The sequence below is a fragment of the Anomaloglossus baeobatrachus genome, chromosome 1 (genome assembly GCF_048569485.1).
Source record: "Anomaloglossus baeobatrachus isolate aAnoBae1 chromosome 1, aAnoBae1.hap1, whole genome shotgun sequence".
Lineage (NCBI taxonomy): Eukaryota > Metazoa > Chordata > Amphibia > Anura > Aromobatidae > Anomaloglossus > Anomaloglossus baeobatrachus.
Window position 1 is genome coordinate 126093976 of NC_134353.1, and position 17413 is coordinate 126111388.

The 17413-nt window shown below is 45.6% G+C and overlaps 1 protein-coding gene across 3 annotated transcripts in view; it reads left to right on the top strand.

The window, feature by feature from the left end:
• The window catches only part of SLAIN2 (SLAIN motif family member 2), a 98693-nt gene that overhangs the window by 49220 nt on the left and 32060 nt on the right, over positions 1 to 17413 (top strand). The gene's annotated exons all lie outside the window — the stretch shown is intronic.

Here is a 17413-nt window from a genome sequence, read left to right on the forward strand (position 1 = left end):
GTGTGTGATTGGATGATTGGAAGTGTGTGTGTGATTGGATGATTGGAAGTGTGTGTGTGATTGGATGAGTGTGTGTGTGATTGGATGTATGTGTGTTTTTGATCGGGGGGGTGTTTTATCGTGTGTGTTTGGATGTTTGTGTGTGTTTGGATGTTTGTGTGTGTGTTTGGATGTTTGTGTGTGTTTGGATGTTTGTGTGTGTGTTTGGATGTTTGTGTGTGTGTTTGGTTGTTTGTGTGTGTGTTTGATCTGGGATGTGTGTGTGTGTGTGTGTGAGATATTGGATGTGTGTGGGTGTGTGTGTTTGGATGTGTGTGTGTGTGAATGGATGTGTGAATGGATGTGTGTGTGGATGGATGGATGTGTGTGTTCGGATGTGTGTGTTCGGATGTGTGTGTTCGGGTGTGTGTGTTCGGGTGTGTGTGTGTGTTCGGGTGCGTGTGAGATTGCATGTGTGTGTGTGTGATTGGATGGGTGCGTGTGATTGCATGTGTGTGTATGTTGGGGGTGTGTATGTTGGGGGTGTGTATGTGGTCACCCGTGTGTCTGGAGGTGTGTGTGTGTGTGTGATTGCATGTGTGTGTGTGTGATTGCATGTGTGTGTGTGATTGCATGTGTGTGTGTGTGTGTATGTTGGGGGTGTGTGTGTGATTGGATGTATGTGTGTGTGTATGTGGTCACCCGTGTGTGTCTGGAGGTGTGTGTGTGTGTGTGATTGCATGTGTGTGTGTGTATGTCACCCGTGTGTGTGTGTGTGATTGGATGTGTATGTGGTCACCTGTGTGTGTCTGGAGGTGTGCGTGTGTGTGTGTGTATGGATGTGTGTATGTGTGTATGTATGGATGTGTGGATGGATGTGTGTGTGTGTGTGTGTGTGTGTGTGTGTGTGATTGGATGTGTGTGTGTGATTAAATGTGTGTATTTGGTCACCCCTGTGTGTCTGGAGGTGTGATTGTGTGTTGATGTGTGTGATTGGGTGTGTATGGATGTATGTGTGTGTGTGTGAATGGATGTGTGTGTGTGTGATTGGGTGTGTGTATGGATGTGTGTGTGTGTGTGTGTGAATGGATGTGTGTGTGTGTGATTGGGTGTGTGTATGGATGTGTGTGTGTATGGATGTGTGTGTGTATGGATGTGTGTGTGTATGGATGTGTGTGTGAATGGATGTGTGTGTGTGTGTGTGTGAATGGATGGGTGTGTGAATGGATGGGTGTGTGTATGGGTGGGTGTGTGTATGGGTGTGTGTGTGTGTGATTGTGTGTGTGTGTGTATGGATGTGTGTGTGTGTATGGATGTGTGTGTGTGTGTATGGATGTGTGTGTGTGTGTATGGATGTGTGTGTGTGTGTATGGATGTGTGTGTGTATGGATGTGTGTGTGTGATTGGGTGTGTGTATGGGTGTGTGTGTGTATGGATGTGTGTGTGTGTGTGTGTGTGTGTGATTGTGTGTGTGTGTGTGTGTGTGTGTGTATGGATGTGTGTGTGTGTGTATGGATGTGTGTGTGTGTGTGTATGGATGTGTGTGTGTGTGTGTGTATGGATGTGTGTGTGTGTGTGTGTATGGATGTGTGTGTGTGTATGGATGTGTGTGTGTGTGTATGGATGTGTGTGTGTGTGTATGGATGTGTGTGTATGGATGTGTGTGTGTGTGTATGGATGTGTGTGTGTATGGATGTGTGTGTGTATGGATGTGTGTGTGTATGGATGTGTGTGTGTGATTGAATGGATGTGTGTGTGATTGAATGGATGTGTGTGATCGGATGTGTGTGTGTGTGTGTGTGTGTTCGGATGTGTGTGTGTGTTCGGATGTGTGTGTGTGTGTGTGTTCGGATGTGTGTGTGTGTGTTCGGATGTGTGTGTGTATGTGGTCACGTGTGTGTGTATGTGTGTGTGATTGGATGTGTGTGTGATTGGATGTGTATGTGGTCACCTGTGTGTGTCTGGAGGTGTGCGTGTGTGTGATTGGATGTTTGTGTGTGTGTGTGTATGGATGTGTGTGTGTGTGTTTGGATGTGTGTGTGTGATTAATTGTGTGTATTTGGTCACCCCTGTGTGTCTGGAGGTGTGATTGTGTGTGAATGGATGTGTGTGATTGGGTGTGTGTGTGTATGGATGTGTGTGTATGGATTGTGTGTGTGTGTGTCAGAATGGATGTGTGTGTGTGTGACAGAATGGGTGTGTGTGTGACAGAATGGGTGTGTGTGTGTGTGTGAGAATGGATGTGTGTGTGTGTGATTGAATGGATGTGTGTGTGATTGAATGGATGTGTGTGTGATTGAATGGATGTGTGTGTGATTGAATGGATGTGTGTGTGTGTGATTGAATGATGTGTGTGTGTGATTGAATGGATGTGTGTGTGATTGATTGGATGTGTGTGTGTGTGTTCGGATGTGTGTGTTCAGATGTGTGTGTGTGTGTTCGGATGTGTGTTCGGATGTGTGTGTGTTCGGATGTGTGTGTGTTCGGATGTGTGTGTGTGTTCGGATGTGTGTGTGTTCGGGTGTGTGTGTGTGTTCGGATGTGTGTGTGTGTTCGGATGTGTGTGTGTGTTCGGATGTGTGTGTGTGTTCGGATGTGTGTGTGTGTTCGGATGTGTGTGTGTGTTCGGATGTGTGTGTGTGTTCGGATGTGTGTGTGTGTTTTCGGATGTGTGTGTGTTCGGATGTGTGTGTGTGTGTTCGGATGTGTGTGTGTGTGTGTTCGGATGTGTGTGTGTTCGGATGTGTGTGTGTGATTTGTGTGTGTGTGATTTGTGTGTGTTTGGATGTGTGTGTTTGGATGTGTGTGTGTGAATGGATATGTGTGTGTGTGTGTGAATGGATGTGTGGGGGTGTGTGATTGGATGGGTGGGTGTGTGATTGGATGTGTGTGGGTTTGTGATTGGATGGGTGGGTGTGGGGGTGTGATTGGATGTGTGTGTGTGTATGGATGTGTGTGTGAATGAGTGTGTGTGAATGGATGTGTGTGTGTGTGAATGGATGTGTGTGTGAATGGGTGTGTGTGAATGGGTGTGTGTGTGTGTGTGTGTGGTCACCTATGTGTGTCTGGAGATGTGTGTGTGTGTGTGATTGGATGTGTGTGAATGGGTGTGTGTGTGTGTGATTGGATGTGTGTGAATGGGTGTGTGTGTGTGTATACGTGTGTGTGTGTGTATGGGTGGGTGTGTGATTGGATGTGTGTGTGTGATTGAGTGTGTGTGAATGGATGTGTGTGTGTGTGATTGGATGTGTGTGAATGGGTGTGTGTGTGTGATTGGATGTGTGTGAATGGGTGTGTGTGTGTGTGTGTATACGTGTGTGTGTGTGTGTGTGTGTGTGTGTGTGTGTGTGTGTATGGGTGGGTGTGTGATTGGATGTGTGTGGGTTTGATTGGATGGGTGTGTGTGTGTGATTGGATGTCTGTGTGTGTGGATGGGTGTGTGTGTGATTGAGTGTGTGTGAATGGATGTGTGTGTGTGTGTGTGTGTGTGTGTGAATGGATGTGTGTGTGTGTGTGTGTGTGTGATTGGATGTATGTGTGTTTTTGATCGGGGGGGTGTTTGATCGTGTGTGTGTGTGTGTTTGGATTGTGTGTGTTTGGATTGTGTGTGTGTTTGGATGTTTGTGTGTGTGTATGGATGTTTGTGTGTGTGTTTGGATGTTTGTGTGTGTGTTTGGATGTTTGTGTGTTTGGTTGTTTGTGTGTGTGTTTGATCTGGGGTGTGTGTGTGTGTGTGTGTGTGTGATATTGGATGTGTGTGTCTGTGTGTGAATTGATGTGTGTGAGATTGGATGTGTGTGATTGGATTGTGTGGGTGTGTGTGTGTTTGGGTGGGTGTGATTGGATGGGTGGGTGGGTGTGTGTGTGTGATTGGATGTTTGTGTGTGTGTTTGATCTGGGATGTGTTTGTGTGTGTGTGATATTGGATGTGTGTGTGTGTGTGTGTGTGAGATTGGGTGTGTGTGTGAGATTGGGTGTGTGTGAATGGATGTGGGGGTGTGTGGTTGGATGTGTGTGTGTGTTTGGATGATTGGAAGTGTGTGTGATTGGATATGGGTGTGTGTGATTGGATATGGGTGTGTGTGATTGGATATGGGTGTGTGTGATTGGATATGGGTGTGTGTGATTGGATATGGGTGTGTGTGATTGGATATGGGTGTGTGTGATTGGATATGGGTGTGTGTGATTGGATATGGGTGTGTGTGATTGGATATGGGTGTGTGTGATTGGATATGGGTGTGTGTGATTGGATATGGGTGTGTGTGATTGGATATGGGTGTGTGTGATTGGATATGGGTGTGTGTGATTGGATATGGGTGTGTGTGATCGGATGTGTGATTGGATGGATGGGTGTGTGTGTGTTTGGGTGTGTGGGTGTGTGATTGGGGGTGCGTGTGTGTTTGGGTGTGTGTGTGTGTGTGTTTGGATGATTGGAAGTGTGTGTGTTTGGATGATTGGAAGTGTGTGTGTGTGATTGGATATGTGTGTGTGTGTGATTGGATGGGGGTGTGTGTGTGTGATTGGATATGTGTGTGTGTGTGATTGGATGGGTGTGTGTGTGTGTGTGATCGGATGTGTGATTGGATATGTGTGTGTGATTTAGATGGGTGTGTGTGTGTGTGAATGGATGTGTGTGTGTGTGTGATTGGATGTATGTGTGTTTTTGATCGGGGGGGTGTTTGATAGTGTGTGTGTGTGTGTTTGGATTGTGTGTGTTTGGATTGTGTGTGTGTTTGGATGTTTGTGTGTGTGTATGGATGTTTGTGTGTGTTTGGATGTTTGTGTGTGTGTTTGGATGTTTGTGTGTTTGGTTGTTTGTGTGTGTGTTTGATCTGGGGTGTGTGTGTGTGTGTGTGTGTGTGATATTGGATGTGTGTGTCTGTGTGTGAATTGATGTGTGTGAGATTGGATGTGTGTGATTGGATTGTGTGGGTGTGTGTGTGTTTGGGTGGGTGTGATTGGATGGGTGGGTGGGTGTGTGTGTGATTGGATGTTTGTGTGTGTGTTTGATCTGGGATGTGTTTGTGTGTGTGTGATATTGGATGTGTGTGTGTGTGTGAGATTGGGTGTGTGTGGTTGGATGTGTGTGTGTGTTTGGATGATTGGAAGTGTGTGTGATTGGATATGGGTGTGTGTGATTGGATATGGGTGTGTGTGATTGGATATGGGTGTGTGTGATTGGATATGGGTGTGTGTGATTGGATATGGGTGTGTGTGATTGGATATGGGTGTGTGTGATTGGATATGGGTGTGTGTGATTGGATATGGGTGTGTGTGATTGGATATGGGTGTGTGTGATTGGATATGGGTGTGTGTGATTGGATATGGGTGTGTGTGATTGGATATGGGTGTGTGTGATCGGATGTGTGATTGGATGGATGGGTGTGTGTGTGTTTGGGTGTGTGATTGGGGGTGCGTGTGTGTTTGGGTGTGTGTGTTTGGATGATTGGAAGTGTGTGTGTGTGTGTGTGTGATTGGATATGTGTGTGTGTGATTGGATATGTGTGTGTGTGTGATTGGATGTGTGTGTGTGTGTGATTGGATGTGTGTGTGTGTGTGATTGGATGTGTGTGTGATTGGATGTGTGTGTGTGTGTGATCGGATGTGTGATTGGATGTGTGTGTTTGGGTGTGTGTGTGTGTGTTTGGGTGGGTGTGTGTGATGGGGGGTGTGTGTGTGATTGGGGGGTGTGTGTGTGATTGGGGGTGAGGGGGTGTGTGTGTGAATGGGGGGGTGGGTGTGTGATTGGATGGGTGTGTGTGTTTGGGTGTGTGGGTGTGTGTGTTTGGGTGTGTGGGTGTGTGTGATTGGGGGTGCGTGTGTGATTGGGTGTGTGTGTGTGATTGGGGGTGTGTGTGATTGGGGGTGTGTGTGTGTGGGGGTGTGTGTTTGGGTGGGTGTGTGTGTGTGTGTGTGTGTGTGTGTTTGGATGATTGGAAGTGTGTGTGTGTGATTGGATGTGTGTGTGTGTGTGTGTGAATGGATGTATGTGTGTGTGATTGGATGTGTGTGTGTGAGTGGATGTGTGTGATTGGATGTGTGTGTGTGTGTGTTTTTGTGTGTTTTTATGTGTGTGTGATTGGATGTGTGTGTGTGTGATTGGATGTGTGTGTTTGGGTGGGTGTGTGTGATTGGATGGGTGGGTGTGTGTGATTGGGTGTGTGTGATTGGATGATTGGGTGGGTGTGTGTGATTGGATGATTGGGTGTGTGTGTGTTTGGATGATTGGAAGTGTGTGTGTTTGGATGATTGGAAGTGTGTGTGTGTGTGTGTGTGATTGGATATGTGTGTGTGTGTGATTGGATGGGTGTGTGTGTGTGTGATCGGATGTGTGATTGGATGTGTGTGTTTTGGTGTGTGTGTGTGTGTGTGTGTGTTTGGGTGGGTGTGTGTGATGGGGGGTGTGTGTGTGATGGGGGGTGTGTGTGTGATGGGGGGTGTGTGTGTGATGGGGGGTGTGTGTGTGATGGGGGGGGTGTGTGTGATGGGGGGTGTGTGTGTGATGGGGGGGGTGTGTGTGATTGGGGGGGCGTGTGAATGGGGGGGTGGGTGGGTGTGTGTGTGAATGGGGGGGTGGGTGTGTGATTGGATGGGTGTGTGTGGGTGTGTGTGATTGGGGGTGCGTGTGTGATTGGGTGTGTGTGTGATTGGGGGTGTGTGTGTGTGGGTGGGTGTGTGTGTGTGTGTGTTTGGATGATTGGAAGTGTGTGTGTGTGTGTGTGTGATTGGATGTGTGTGTGTGTGTATGGGTGGGTGTGTGATTGGATGTGTGTGGGTTTGATTGGATGTGTGTGGGTTTGATTGGATGGGTGTGTGTGTGATTGGATGTCTGTGTGTGTGATTGGATGTCTGTGTGTGTGGATGGGTGTGTGTGTGTGATTGAGTGTGTGTGAATGGATGTGTGTGTGTGTGTGTGTGATTGGTTGAGTGTGTGTGATTGGATGTATGTGTGTTTTTGATCGGGGGGGTGTTTGATCGTGTGTGTGTTTGGATTGTGTGTGTTTGGATTGTGTGTGTGTGTGTGTTTGGATGTTTGTGTGTGTGTTTGATCTGGGGTGTGTGTGTGTGATATTGGATGTGTGTGTGGGTGTGTGTGTGTGTGTGTGTGTGTGAATTGATGTGTGTGAGATTGGATGTGTGTGATTGGATTGTGTGGGTGTGTGTGTGTTTGGGTGTGTGTGATTGGATGGGTGGGTGGGTGTGTGTGTGATTGGATGTTTGTGTGTGTGTTTGATCTGGGATGTGTTTGTGTGTGTGTGTGTGTGTGTGTGTGTGATATTGGATGTGTGTGTGTGAGATTGGGTGTGTGTGTGAGATTTTTGTGTGTGTGTTTGGATGTGTGTGTGTGTGAATGGATGTGGGTGTGTGTGTTTGGGTGTGTTTGTGTGTGTGTGTGACTGGATGTGTGTGTGTGTGTTTGGATGATTGGAAGTGTGTGTGTGTGTGTGTGTGACTGGATATGGGTGTGTGTGATCGGATGTGTGATTGGATGGATGGGTGTGTGTGTGTTTGGGTGTGTGTGTGATTGTTTGGGGGTGTGTGTGATTGGGTGTGTGTGTGTGTGAATGGGGGGGTGGGTGTGTGTTTGGGTGGGTGTGTGTTTGGGGGGGTGTGTGAGTGTTTGGGGGTGTGTGTGATTGTTTGGGTGTGTGTGTGTGTGTGTGTGAATGGGGGGGTGGGTGTGTGGGTGGGTGTGTGTTTGGGTGGGTGTGTATGTGTGATCGGATGTGTGATTGGATGGGTGTGTGTGTGTTTGGGTGTGTGGGTGTGTGTGATTGGGGGTGCGTGTGTGATTGGATGGGTGTGTGTGTGTTTGGATGATTGGAAGTGTGTGTGGGTGTGTGATTGGATATGTGTGTGTGTGATTGGATATGTGTGTGTGTGTGTGATCGGATGGGTGATTGGATGTGTGTGTTTGGGTGTGTGTGTGTGTGTTTGGGTGGGTGTGTGTGATGGGGGGTGTGTGTGTGTGATGGGGGGTGTGTGTGTGATTGGGGGGGGGTGTGTGAGTGGGGGGGTGTGTGTGTGAATGGGGGGGTGGGTGTGTGATTGGATTGTTTTAATCACTGCTGACATCAACCACCTGTATTATGTGGATATAATGGATGTGATGTCAGCTCAGTTCAGACCAGCTGAAGCACCAGACAGGTGCGAAACGGCCGCCGTCTGGACGTGTGTAGCGTCCACTCCCTCCCCTCCACTCCATGCACTTGTAACCTGCACGAATAAAACAACAAAACTTGCACAAGCAGCAACTGGTGAGTGCCTGATGTTTTTTCCTTTTTTATTGCTCTGATGTTCACATGTTTATTCACATCAATGGCACCGCAGAGCATGTGCACCTTTTTCGGCCCAGTATAGGATGTTCTGAAAGTTTTTTGGTGTTGGGGCAGTGCCCTGAACTTTTCTCCTTTTTCGCATGAATAAGTTGTGTCTCTATATTTATCAGTGAGCACGTCTCAGGAGCACCAGAATCTAGAATACTAAGAACATAAAAATCCTTTTACTGTGATGGCTGAATTAGAAATAATGGAGGTGGTCACACCGACCAGCAGTGGATGTGGAATCCTTGCGGGGAGGGAGAACGCAAGCACGTTTTTTTTGGAGTGCAATAATAAAATTGACACGGACATTTTAAGCATAAAATCTCTGGAACATAAAATATCCAATCTGGCAGAGAAGGAAATCTCTTTATTTTGGTCGGCTCAGTCACTACGTGCATACAAGGATTGTCAACGGGTGCCCAGAGGACTAAGAGTTATGAAGGCAATATCATTCTATCAGGATGATGCCGATTTCAAACAACTATGGGATAATGTTCTGGCAGAATGTTCATTTAAATTCCTAGATCTCGTATTACAGAAAAACGAGCAAGAGCATGCTAAAATAACAACTGAACTGATAAGATTAAGAAAAGAGCTAGAGATGCGTTTATCACAGGATCAGTGGAACAAATTTCTACAGAACCTAGACAAAAAATTAATACCATATCAAACAATAGTAAAAGAACGCAAAAAAGAGAAGTTTTTGAGAGACAAAGCAGACTATGATTCTGGAACTGTTTTCAGATGGAATAAAAATAATGACAGTTTCTCTACCTATAAGAAAGGAAAATCAAGGAAAAAACCTAAAACTGCATCAAATAAAAGAGCCGCATGGACAACAGATTCTGATTCCAGCGGTCAGGAGGAACCACCCCCGGGAAAAAGGAGATTAAGTGAAGATAGATCTAATATGAACTTTCCCATTAACCCTTTAGAAGGCGGACAAGGAGAGGCCGGAGGAGAAATAAATGTGCCCCTGATAGGGAAAAGGAAAGCTGTTTCCTGGAGGGACTGACAATCAGTTCGGAGCCTAATAAAAAGAAAAAAGTTTACAACCTGACTAATGAGACACTGGATGATGATATGTTGGCGGTCCTGGAAAAAGGACTAAATTTCTGCATTCCAGAACCATTTAATATGGTGGAATTTGAAGTGGACTTATACAAAGCTTGCAGAAAATTGCATTTAAAAAAACATTTTTTTAACGCAGATAATAAATCGACTCAAAAACAAGCTGATGAAAGGCAATGCAATATAGGTCCCCTTGGTTTTTCTCTGATGGGTTCAGAAATTGGGAAGGTAGCTGAGGACGCTTTGCATCTGTTGAGTATAACGGATGATAAAATTAATGTGGCAAACGTTTCAGCTATAGAGAGCAATCTAGACAATAGCACTAAATTTACTGGAGGTTTAAAATCTACTTTTATCCCACCTATATCCCCTGGTAATAGTATCGATTTATTTCAGGAAGTAGTATTGAGGGATATAAAAGCGTTAAAATACCCCAATATGAAGAATAATCTATCTAGTTCAGAAAGAGCAGCACTAGAAAAAATTAAATCCTTCAAGAATGTAACGATACGAAAAGCGGATAAAGGAGGTGCCACTGTGCTTATGACCACCGATTATTATTTAGCAGAATCAAAAAAACATCTAGATAATTGCACAGTTTATCAGAAACTAACTGGTGACCCTACAGGTAAAATTAAAGAAAAATTACGCAGTTTTTTGAATAGGCAGATAACAACTGGCCTTATAACAAAAAATAGAGCTGAAAAACTCTTTCCTGATTTCCCAACAAAACCGCACTGGTATTGGCTACCAAAGGTACACAAGTGTGAACAGAGACCACCAGGCAGACCAATAGTCTCGGGAGTGGGATCTCTCACCGAACCACTTTCAGCATATCTTGACTGGCTGTTGCATCCATTACTAAAAACAATTCCATCTTTTGTAAGGGATACAAGGGATTTGATTGAGCAGCTTGAACAATTCGAGTGGCAAGAAACATTTAATTGGGCTTCCTTAGATGTGGAAAGCCTATTCACAAGGATTCCACAGAACCTTGGAATAGACAGCATTACAGATATGTTGAGAGAGCTTGGTGAAGATGCCCATTTAATTAATTTTATTGAAGAGGCTTTGAATTTGGTCTTAAAACATAACACTTTCAAATTTGGGCACACTTGGTACCAACAAAATAGTGGAGTAGCAATGGGGACTCCGGTGGCGTGTACTTTTGCGAATTTGTTTCTGGCGCACCTTGAAGATCGTTTAATTTACAGTCCCATCAATCCATATATCAAACATATAAAAAAGTACATGCGATTTGTGGACGATGTCCTGATAATTTGGGATGGAGATAGGGAACAGTTTAATTCCTTTGTAGCGTATTTAAATTCGGAAAATAATTGCAATATGCTGTTCACACATTTTTTCGGAGATAAATGTATTGAGTTCCTTGATGTTAAATTAACAGCCCATGAAGGGTTAATTTCAAGGGAGCTCTGCAGGAAACCGACTACAGTGAACACACTATTGCATTATAAAAGTGCCCATCCTGAGCATGTACTGAAATCGGTTCCTTTCAGCCAGTTTTTAAGGCTGAATAGGATCACCAATAATACAGATGCTTTGCAAGTTCAGACAAAAGATCTAAAACAACGCTTTTTGGAAAGGGGTTATCCCCTGAATTTAATTAACTCCATGCAGGCCCAAGCAGAGGAGAAAATAGAGCTTGAAAAAAGATCTCTTGTCAGGAATTGTAACAATCTCCCCCCCAAAAAACAACTAGATCGTTTTGTGTTTAATTTTAAATTCGGACCTATGGACCGAACAATAAAATCAGTGATAAACAAAAATTGGTATATAATCGAAGGGATTGATGAGCTGAGAGACATGGCCATTAACAAGCCCCTAGTGACACACAGGAGGTGCAGGAATATTGGAGATATTCTGATTAAAAAACGCTATTTACCGCCTATGACCTGGCTACACCATGCTGGCCCTACAGGTAATTTTAGATGCGGCAATTGCTCTTTTTGCCAATTTCATATAGTTGGCAGAACATTTAAAATAGGTGGCCATTCACATTATGTCAAAAGTCTGATTACCTGCAGGTCCAAAATGGTGGTGTATGTAATATTCTGCCCTTGTCAATTTTTTTATATTGGCAAAACTATTCGAAATTTGTTTATAAGATTTAGAGAGCATAGAAATTCCATCTCTAGCGGAATAGGCGCTACAAGATTAATCAATCATATAAAAGAAGTCCATAATTCTGACCCCAATGTATTGTCATTTATAGGCATTGATCTAGTTAAAACTCCAGCCAGAGGTGGGGATACGCACAAACTTCTGCTCAGAAAGGAGGCAGAATATATTATGAAGTTTAATGCTTTGGGTCCATTAGGACTAAATGATAAAAATGAGTTGAGCGTATTCTTGGGATAATTTTTCTAGATTCCAGCTATATGTAAAATTATTGTATGTCTTTATATGTTTGTACATGCTTATTTTGCACTCCATTCAGTAGTAATACTGCAGTTTGATTTTAAACTTGTTTTAATCACTGCTGACATCAACCACCTGTATTATGTGGATATAATGGATGTGATGTCAGCTCAGTTCAGACCAGCTGAAGCACCAGACAGGTGCGAAACGGCCGCCGTCTGGACGTGTGTAGCGTCCACTCCCTCCCCTCCACTCCATGCACTTGTAACCTGCACGAATAAAACAACAAAACTTGCACAAGCAGCAACTGGTGAGTGCCTGATGTTTTTTCCTTTTTTATTGCTCTGTGTGATTGGATGGGTGTGTGTGTGTGGGTGTGTGTGATTGGGGGTGCGTGTGTGTGATTGGGGGTGCGTGTGTGTGATTGGGGGTGTGTGTGTGTGGGGGTGTGTGTTTGGGTGGGTGTGTGTGTTTGGATGATTGGAAGTGTGTGTGTGTGTGTGTGTGATTGATTGTGTGTGTGTGTGTGTGTGTGTGTGTGATTGATTGGATGTGTGTGATTGGATGTTTGTGTGTGTGTGTGTGTGTGTTTGGGTGGGTGTGTGTGTTTGGGTGTGTGTGTGTGTGTTTTTGTGTGTGTGTGATTGGATGTGTGTGTTTGGATGTTTGGGTGGGTGTGTGTGATTGGATGGGTGGGTGTGTGTGATTGGGTGTGTGTGATTGGATGATTGGGTGGGTGTGTGTGTTTGGATGATTGGAAGTGTGTGTGTTTGGATGATTGGAAGTGTGTGTGTGTGTGATTGGGTGTGTGTGTGTGTGATTGGGGGTGGGTGTGTGTGTGTGTGTGTTTGGATGATTGGAAGTGTGTGTGTGTGTGTGTGATTGGATGTGTGTGTGTGTGTGTGTGTGTGAATGGATGTATGGATGGATGTGTGTGTGTGATTGGGTGTGTGTGTGATTGGATGTGTGTGTTTGGATGTTTGGGTGGGTGTGTGTGATTGGATGGGTGTGTGTGTGTGATTGGGTGTGTGTGATTGGATGATTGGAAGTGTGTGTGTGATTGGGTGTGTGTGTGTTTGGATGATTGGAAGTGTGTGATTGGATATGTGTGTGTGTGTGATTGGATATGTGTGTGTGTGTGATTGGATGTGTGTGTGGGTGTGTTTGGGTGTGTGTGTGTAATTGGATGTGTGTGTGGGTGTGTTTGGGTGTGTGTGTGTGATTGGATGTGTGTTTGGGTGTGTGTGATTGGATGTGTGTGTGTGTGTGTGTGTGTGATTGGATGGGTGTGTGTGTGTGTGATTGGATGTGTGTGTGTGTGTGTGATTGGATGGGTGTGTGTGTGTGTTTGGCTGTGTGTGTTTGTGTGTGTGTGATTGGGGGTGTGGGTGTGTGTGGGGGGTGTGTATGTGTGATTGTATGATTGGAAGTGTGTGTGTGTGATTGGATGTGTGTGTGTGTGTGTGTTTGTGTGTGTGATTGGATGGGTGTGTGTGTGATCGGATGTGTGATTGGATGGGTGTGGGTGTGTGTGTGTTTGGGGGTGTGTGTGTGTGTTTGGGGGTGTGTGTGTGTGATTTGGATGGGTGTGTGTGTGTGTGTGTGTGTGTGTGTGTGATTGGATGGGTGTGTGTGTGTGTGTGTTTGGATGATTGGATGTCTGTCTGTGATTGGATGGGTGTGTGTGATTGGATGATTGGATGTATGTTTGGATGGGTGTGTGTGATTGGATGTGTGTGTGTGTGATTGGATTTGGGTGTGTGTGTGTGTGATTGGATGTGTGTGTTTGGATGATTGGAAGTGTGTGTGTGATTGGATATGTGTGTGATTGGATATGTGTATGTGTGTGTGTGTGTGTGATCGGATGTGTGATTGGATGGGTGTGTGGGTGTGTGTGAGATTGGGGGTGTGTGTGTGTGTTTGAGGGTGTGTGTGTGTTTGGGTGTGTGTGTATGATCGGATTTGTGTGGTCGGGTGTGTGTGTGATTGGATGTGTGTGTGATTGGATGTGTGTGTGATTGGATGTGTGTGTGATTGGATGTGTGTGTGATTGGATGTGTGTGTGATTGGATGTGTGTGTGATTGGATGTGTGTGTGATTGGATGTGTGTGTGATTGGATGTGTGTGTGATTGGATGTGTGTGTGATTGGATGTGTGTGTGATTGGATGTGTGTGTGATTGGATGTGTGTGTGATTGGATGTGTGTGTGATTGGATGTGTGTGTGATTGGATGTGTGTGTGATTGGATGTGTGTGTGATTGGGTGTGTGTGTGATTGGGTGTGTGTGTGATTGGGTGTGTGTGTGATTGGGTGTGTGTGTGATTGGGTGTGTGTGTGATTGGGTGTGTGTGTGATCGGGTGTGTGTGAGATTGGGAGTGTGTGTTTGTGATTGGATGGGTGTGTGTGTGTGATTGGATGGGTGGGTGTGTGTGTTTGGATGATTAGATTGGTGTGTGTGTGTGTGTGTGTGTGTGTGTGTGTGTTTGGGTGTGTGTGTGTATGTTTTTGTGTGTTTTTGTGTGTGTGTGATTGGATGTGTGTGTGTGATTGGATGTGTGTGTTTGGATGTTTGGGTGGGTGTGTGTGATTGGATGTGTGGGTGTGTGTTATTAGGTGTGTGTGATTGGATGATTGGGTGGGTGTGTGTGATTGGATGATTGGAAGTGTGTGTGTGATTGGGTGTGTGTGTGTTTGGATGATTGGAAGTGTGTGTGATTGGATATGTGTGTGTGTGTGATTGGATATGTGTGTGTGTGATTGGATGTGTGTTTGGGTGTGTGTGTGTGATTGGATGTGTGTGTGTGTGTGTGTGTGTGTGATTGGATGGGTGTGTGTGTGATTGGATGATTGGAAGTGGGTGTGTTTGTGTGTGATTGGATGTGTGTGTGTGTTTGGGTGTGTGTGTGTTTGGGGGTGTGTGTGTGTGTGTTTGGGTGTTTGGGTGTGTTTGGGGGTGTGTGTGTGTTTGGGTGTGTTTGGGGGTGTGTGTTTGGGGGTGTGTGTGTGTTTGGGTGTGTGTTTGTGTGGGTGGGTGTGTGTTTGGATGATTAGATGGGTGTGTGTGTGTGATTGGATGGGTGTGTGTGTGTGATTGGATGGGTGTGTGGGTGTGTGTGTGATCGGATGTGTGATTGGATGGGTGTGGGTGTGTGTGTGTTTGGGGGTGTGTGTGTGTGAGATTGGGTGTGTGTGTGTGTTTGGATGATTGGAAGTGTGTGTGATTGGATATGTGTGTGTGATTGGATGTGTGTTTGGGTGTGTGTGTGATTGGATGTGTGTGTGGGTGTGTTTGGGTGTGTGTGTGTGATTGGATGTGTGTGTGTGATTGTGTGTGTGGGTGTGATTGGATGGGTGTGTGTGTGTGTGATTGGATGTGTGTTTGGGTGTGTGTGTGTGATTGGATGTGTGTGTGGGTGTGTTTGGGTGTGTGTGTGTGATTGGATGTGTGTGTGTGATTGGATGTGTGTGTGTGTGTGTGATTGGATGTGTGTGTGTGTGTGTGTGTGTGATTGGATGGGTGTGTGTGTGTGTTGGGGGTGTGTATGTGTGATTGGATGATTGGAAGTGTGTGTGTGTGTGATTGGATGTGTGTGTGGGTGTGTTTGGGTGTGTGTGTGTGATTGGATGTGTGTGTGTGATTGGGTGTGTGTGTGTGTGTGATTGGATGGGTGTGTGTGTGTGATTGGATGTGTGTTTGGGTGTGTGTGTGATTGGATGTGTGTGTGGGTGTGTTTGGGTGTGTGTGTGTGTGATTGGATGTGTGTGTGTGATTGGATGTGTGTGTGTGTGTGTGTGATTGGATGGGTGTGTGTGTGTGTGATTGGATGTGTGTGTGTGTGTGTGTGTGATTGGATGGGTGTGTGTGTGTGTTTGGCTGTTTGGGGGTGTGGGTGTGTGTGGGGGGTGTGTATGTGTGATTGGATGATTGGAAGTGTGTGTGTGTGATTGGATGTGTGTGTGTGTGTGTGTGTGTGTGTGTTTGTGTGTGATTGGATGGGTGTGTGGGTGTGTGTGTGTTTGTGTGTGATTGGATGGGTGTGTGGGTGTGTGTGTGATCGGATGTGTGATTGGATGGGTGTGGGTGTGTGTGTGTTTGGGGGTGTGTGTGTGTGTGATTGGATGGGTGTGTGTGTGTGTGTGTGTGTGATTGGATGGGTGTGTGTGTGTGTTTGGATGATTGGATGTGTGTCTGTGATTGGATGTGTGTGTGTGATTGGATGATTGGATGTATGTTTGGATGGGTGTGTGTGATTGGATGTGTGTGTGTGTGATTGGATTTGTGTGTGTGTGTGTGTGTGTGTGTGTGTGTTTGGATGATTGGAAGTGTGTGTGTGTGATTGGATATGTGTGTGATTGTATGTGTGTGTGTGTGTGTGATCGGATGTGTGATTGGATGGGTGTGTGGGTGTGTGTGAGATTGGGGGTGTGTGTGTGTGTTTGAGGGTGTGTGTGTGTTTGAGGGTGTGTGTGTGTTTGAGGGTGTGTGTGTGTTTGAGGGTGTGTGTGTGTTTGAGGGTGTGTGTGTGTTTGAGGGTGTGTGTGTGTTTGAGGGTGTGTGTGTGTTTGAGGGTGTGTGTGTGTTTGAGGGTGTGTGTGTGTTTGGGTGTGTGTGTGTGATCGGATTTGTGTGGTCGGGTGTGTGTGATTGGATGTGTGTGTGATTGGATGTGTGTGTGATTGGATGTGTGTGTGATTGGATGTGTGTGTGATTGGATGTGTGTGTGATTGGATGTGTGTGTGATTGGATGTGTGTGTGATTGGATGTGTGTGTGATTGGATGTGTGTGTGATTGGATGTGTGTGTGATTGGATGTGTGTGTGATCGGGTGTGTGTGAGATTGGGAGTGTGTGTTTGTGATTGGATGGGTGTGTGTGTTTGGATGATTAGATGGGTGTGTGTGTGTGTGTGTGTTTGGGTGGGTGTGTGTGTGTGTGTGTGTGTATTTTTGTGTGTTTTTGTGTGTGTGATTGGATGTGTGTGTGTGTGTGTGTGTGATTGGATGTGTGTGTTTGGATGTTTGGGTGGGTGTGTGTGATTGGATGTGTGGGTGTGTGTTATTAGGTGTGTGTGATTGGATGATTGGGTGTGTGTGTGATTGGATGATTGGAAGTGTGTGTGTGTTTGGATGATTGGAAGTGTGTGTGATTGGATATGTGTGTGTGTGTGATTGGATATGTGTGTGTGTGTGATTGGATGTGTGTGTGTGTGATTGGATGTGTGTTTGGGTGTGTGTGTGATTGGATGTGTGTGTGTGTGTGTGATTGGATGGGTGTGTGTGTGATTGGATGGGTGTGTGTGTTTGTGTGATTGGATGATTGGAAGTGGGTGTGTGTGTTTGTGTGTGTGTGTGTTTGGGGGTGTGGGTGTGTGTGTTTGGGGGTGTGTGTGTTTGGGGGTGTGTGTGTTTGGGTGTGTGTGTGTGTGTTTGGATGATTGGAAGTGTGTGTGTGTGTGATTGGATGTGTGTGTGTGTGTGTGTGTGTGTGTGTGTGTGTGTGTGAATGGATGTATGTGTGTGTGATTGGGTGTGTGTGTGAGTGGATGTGTGTGATTGGATGTGTGTGTTTGTGTGTGTGTGTGTTTGGGTGGGTGTGTGTGTTTGGGTGGGTGTGTGTGTGTGATTGGGTGTGTGTGATTGGATGATTGGGTGGGTGTG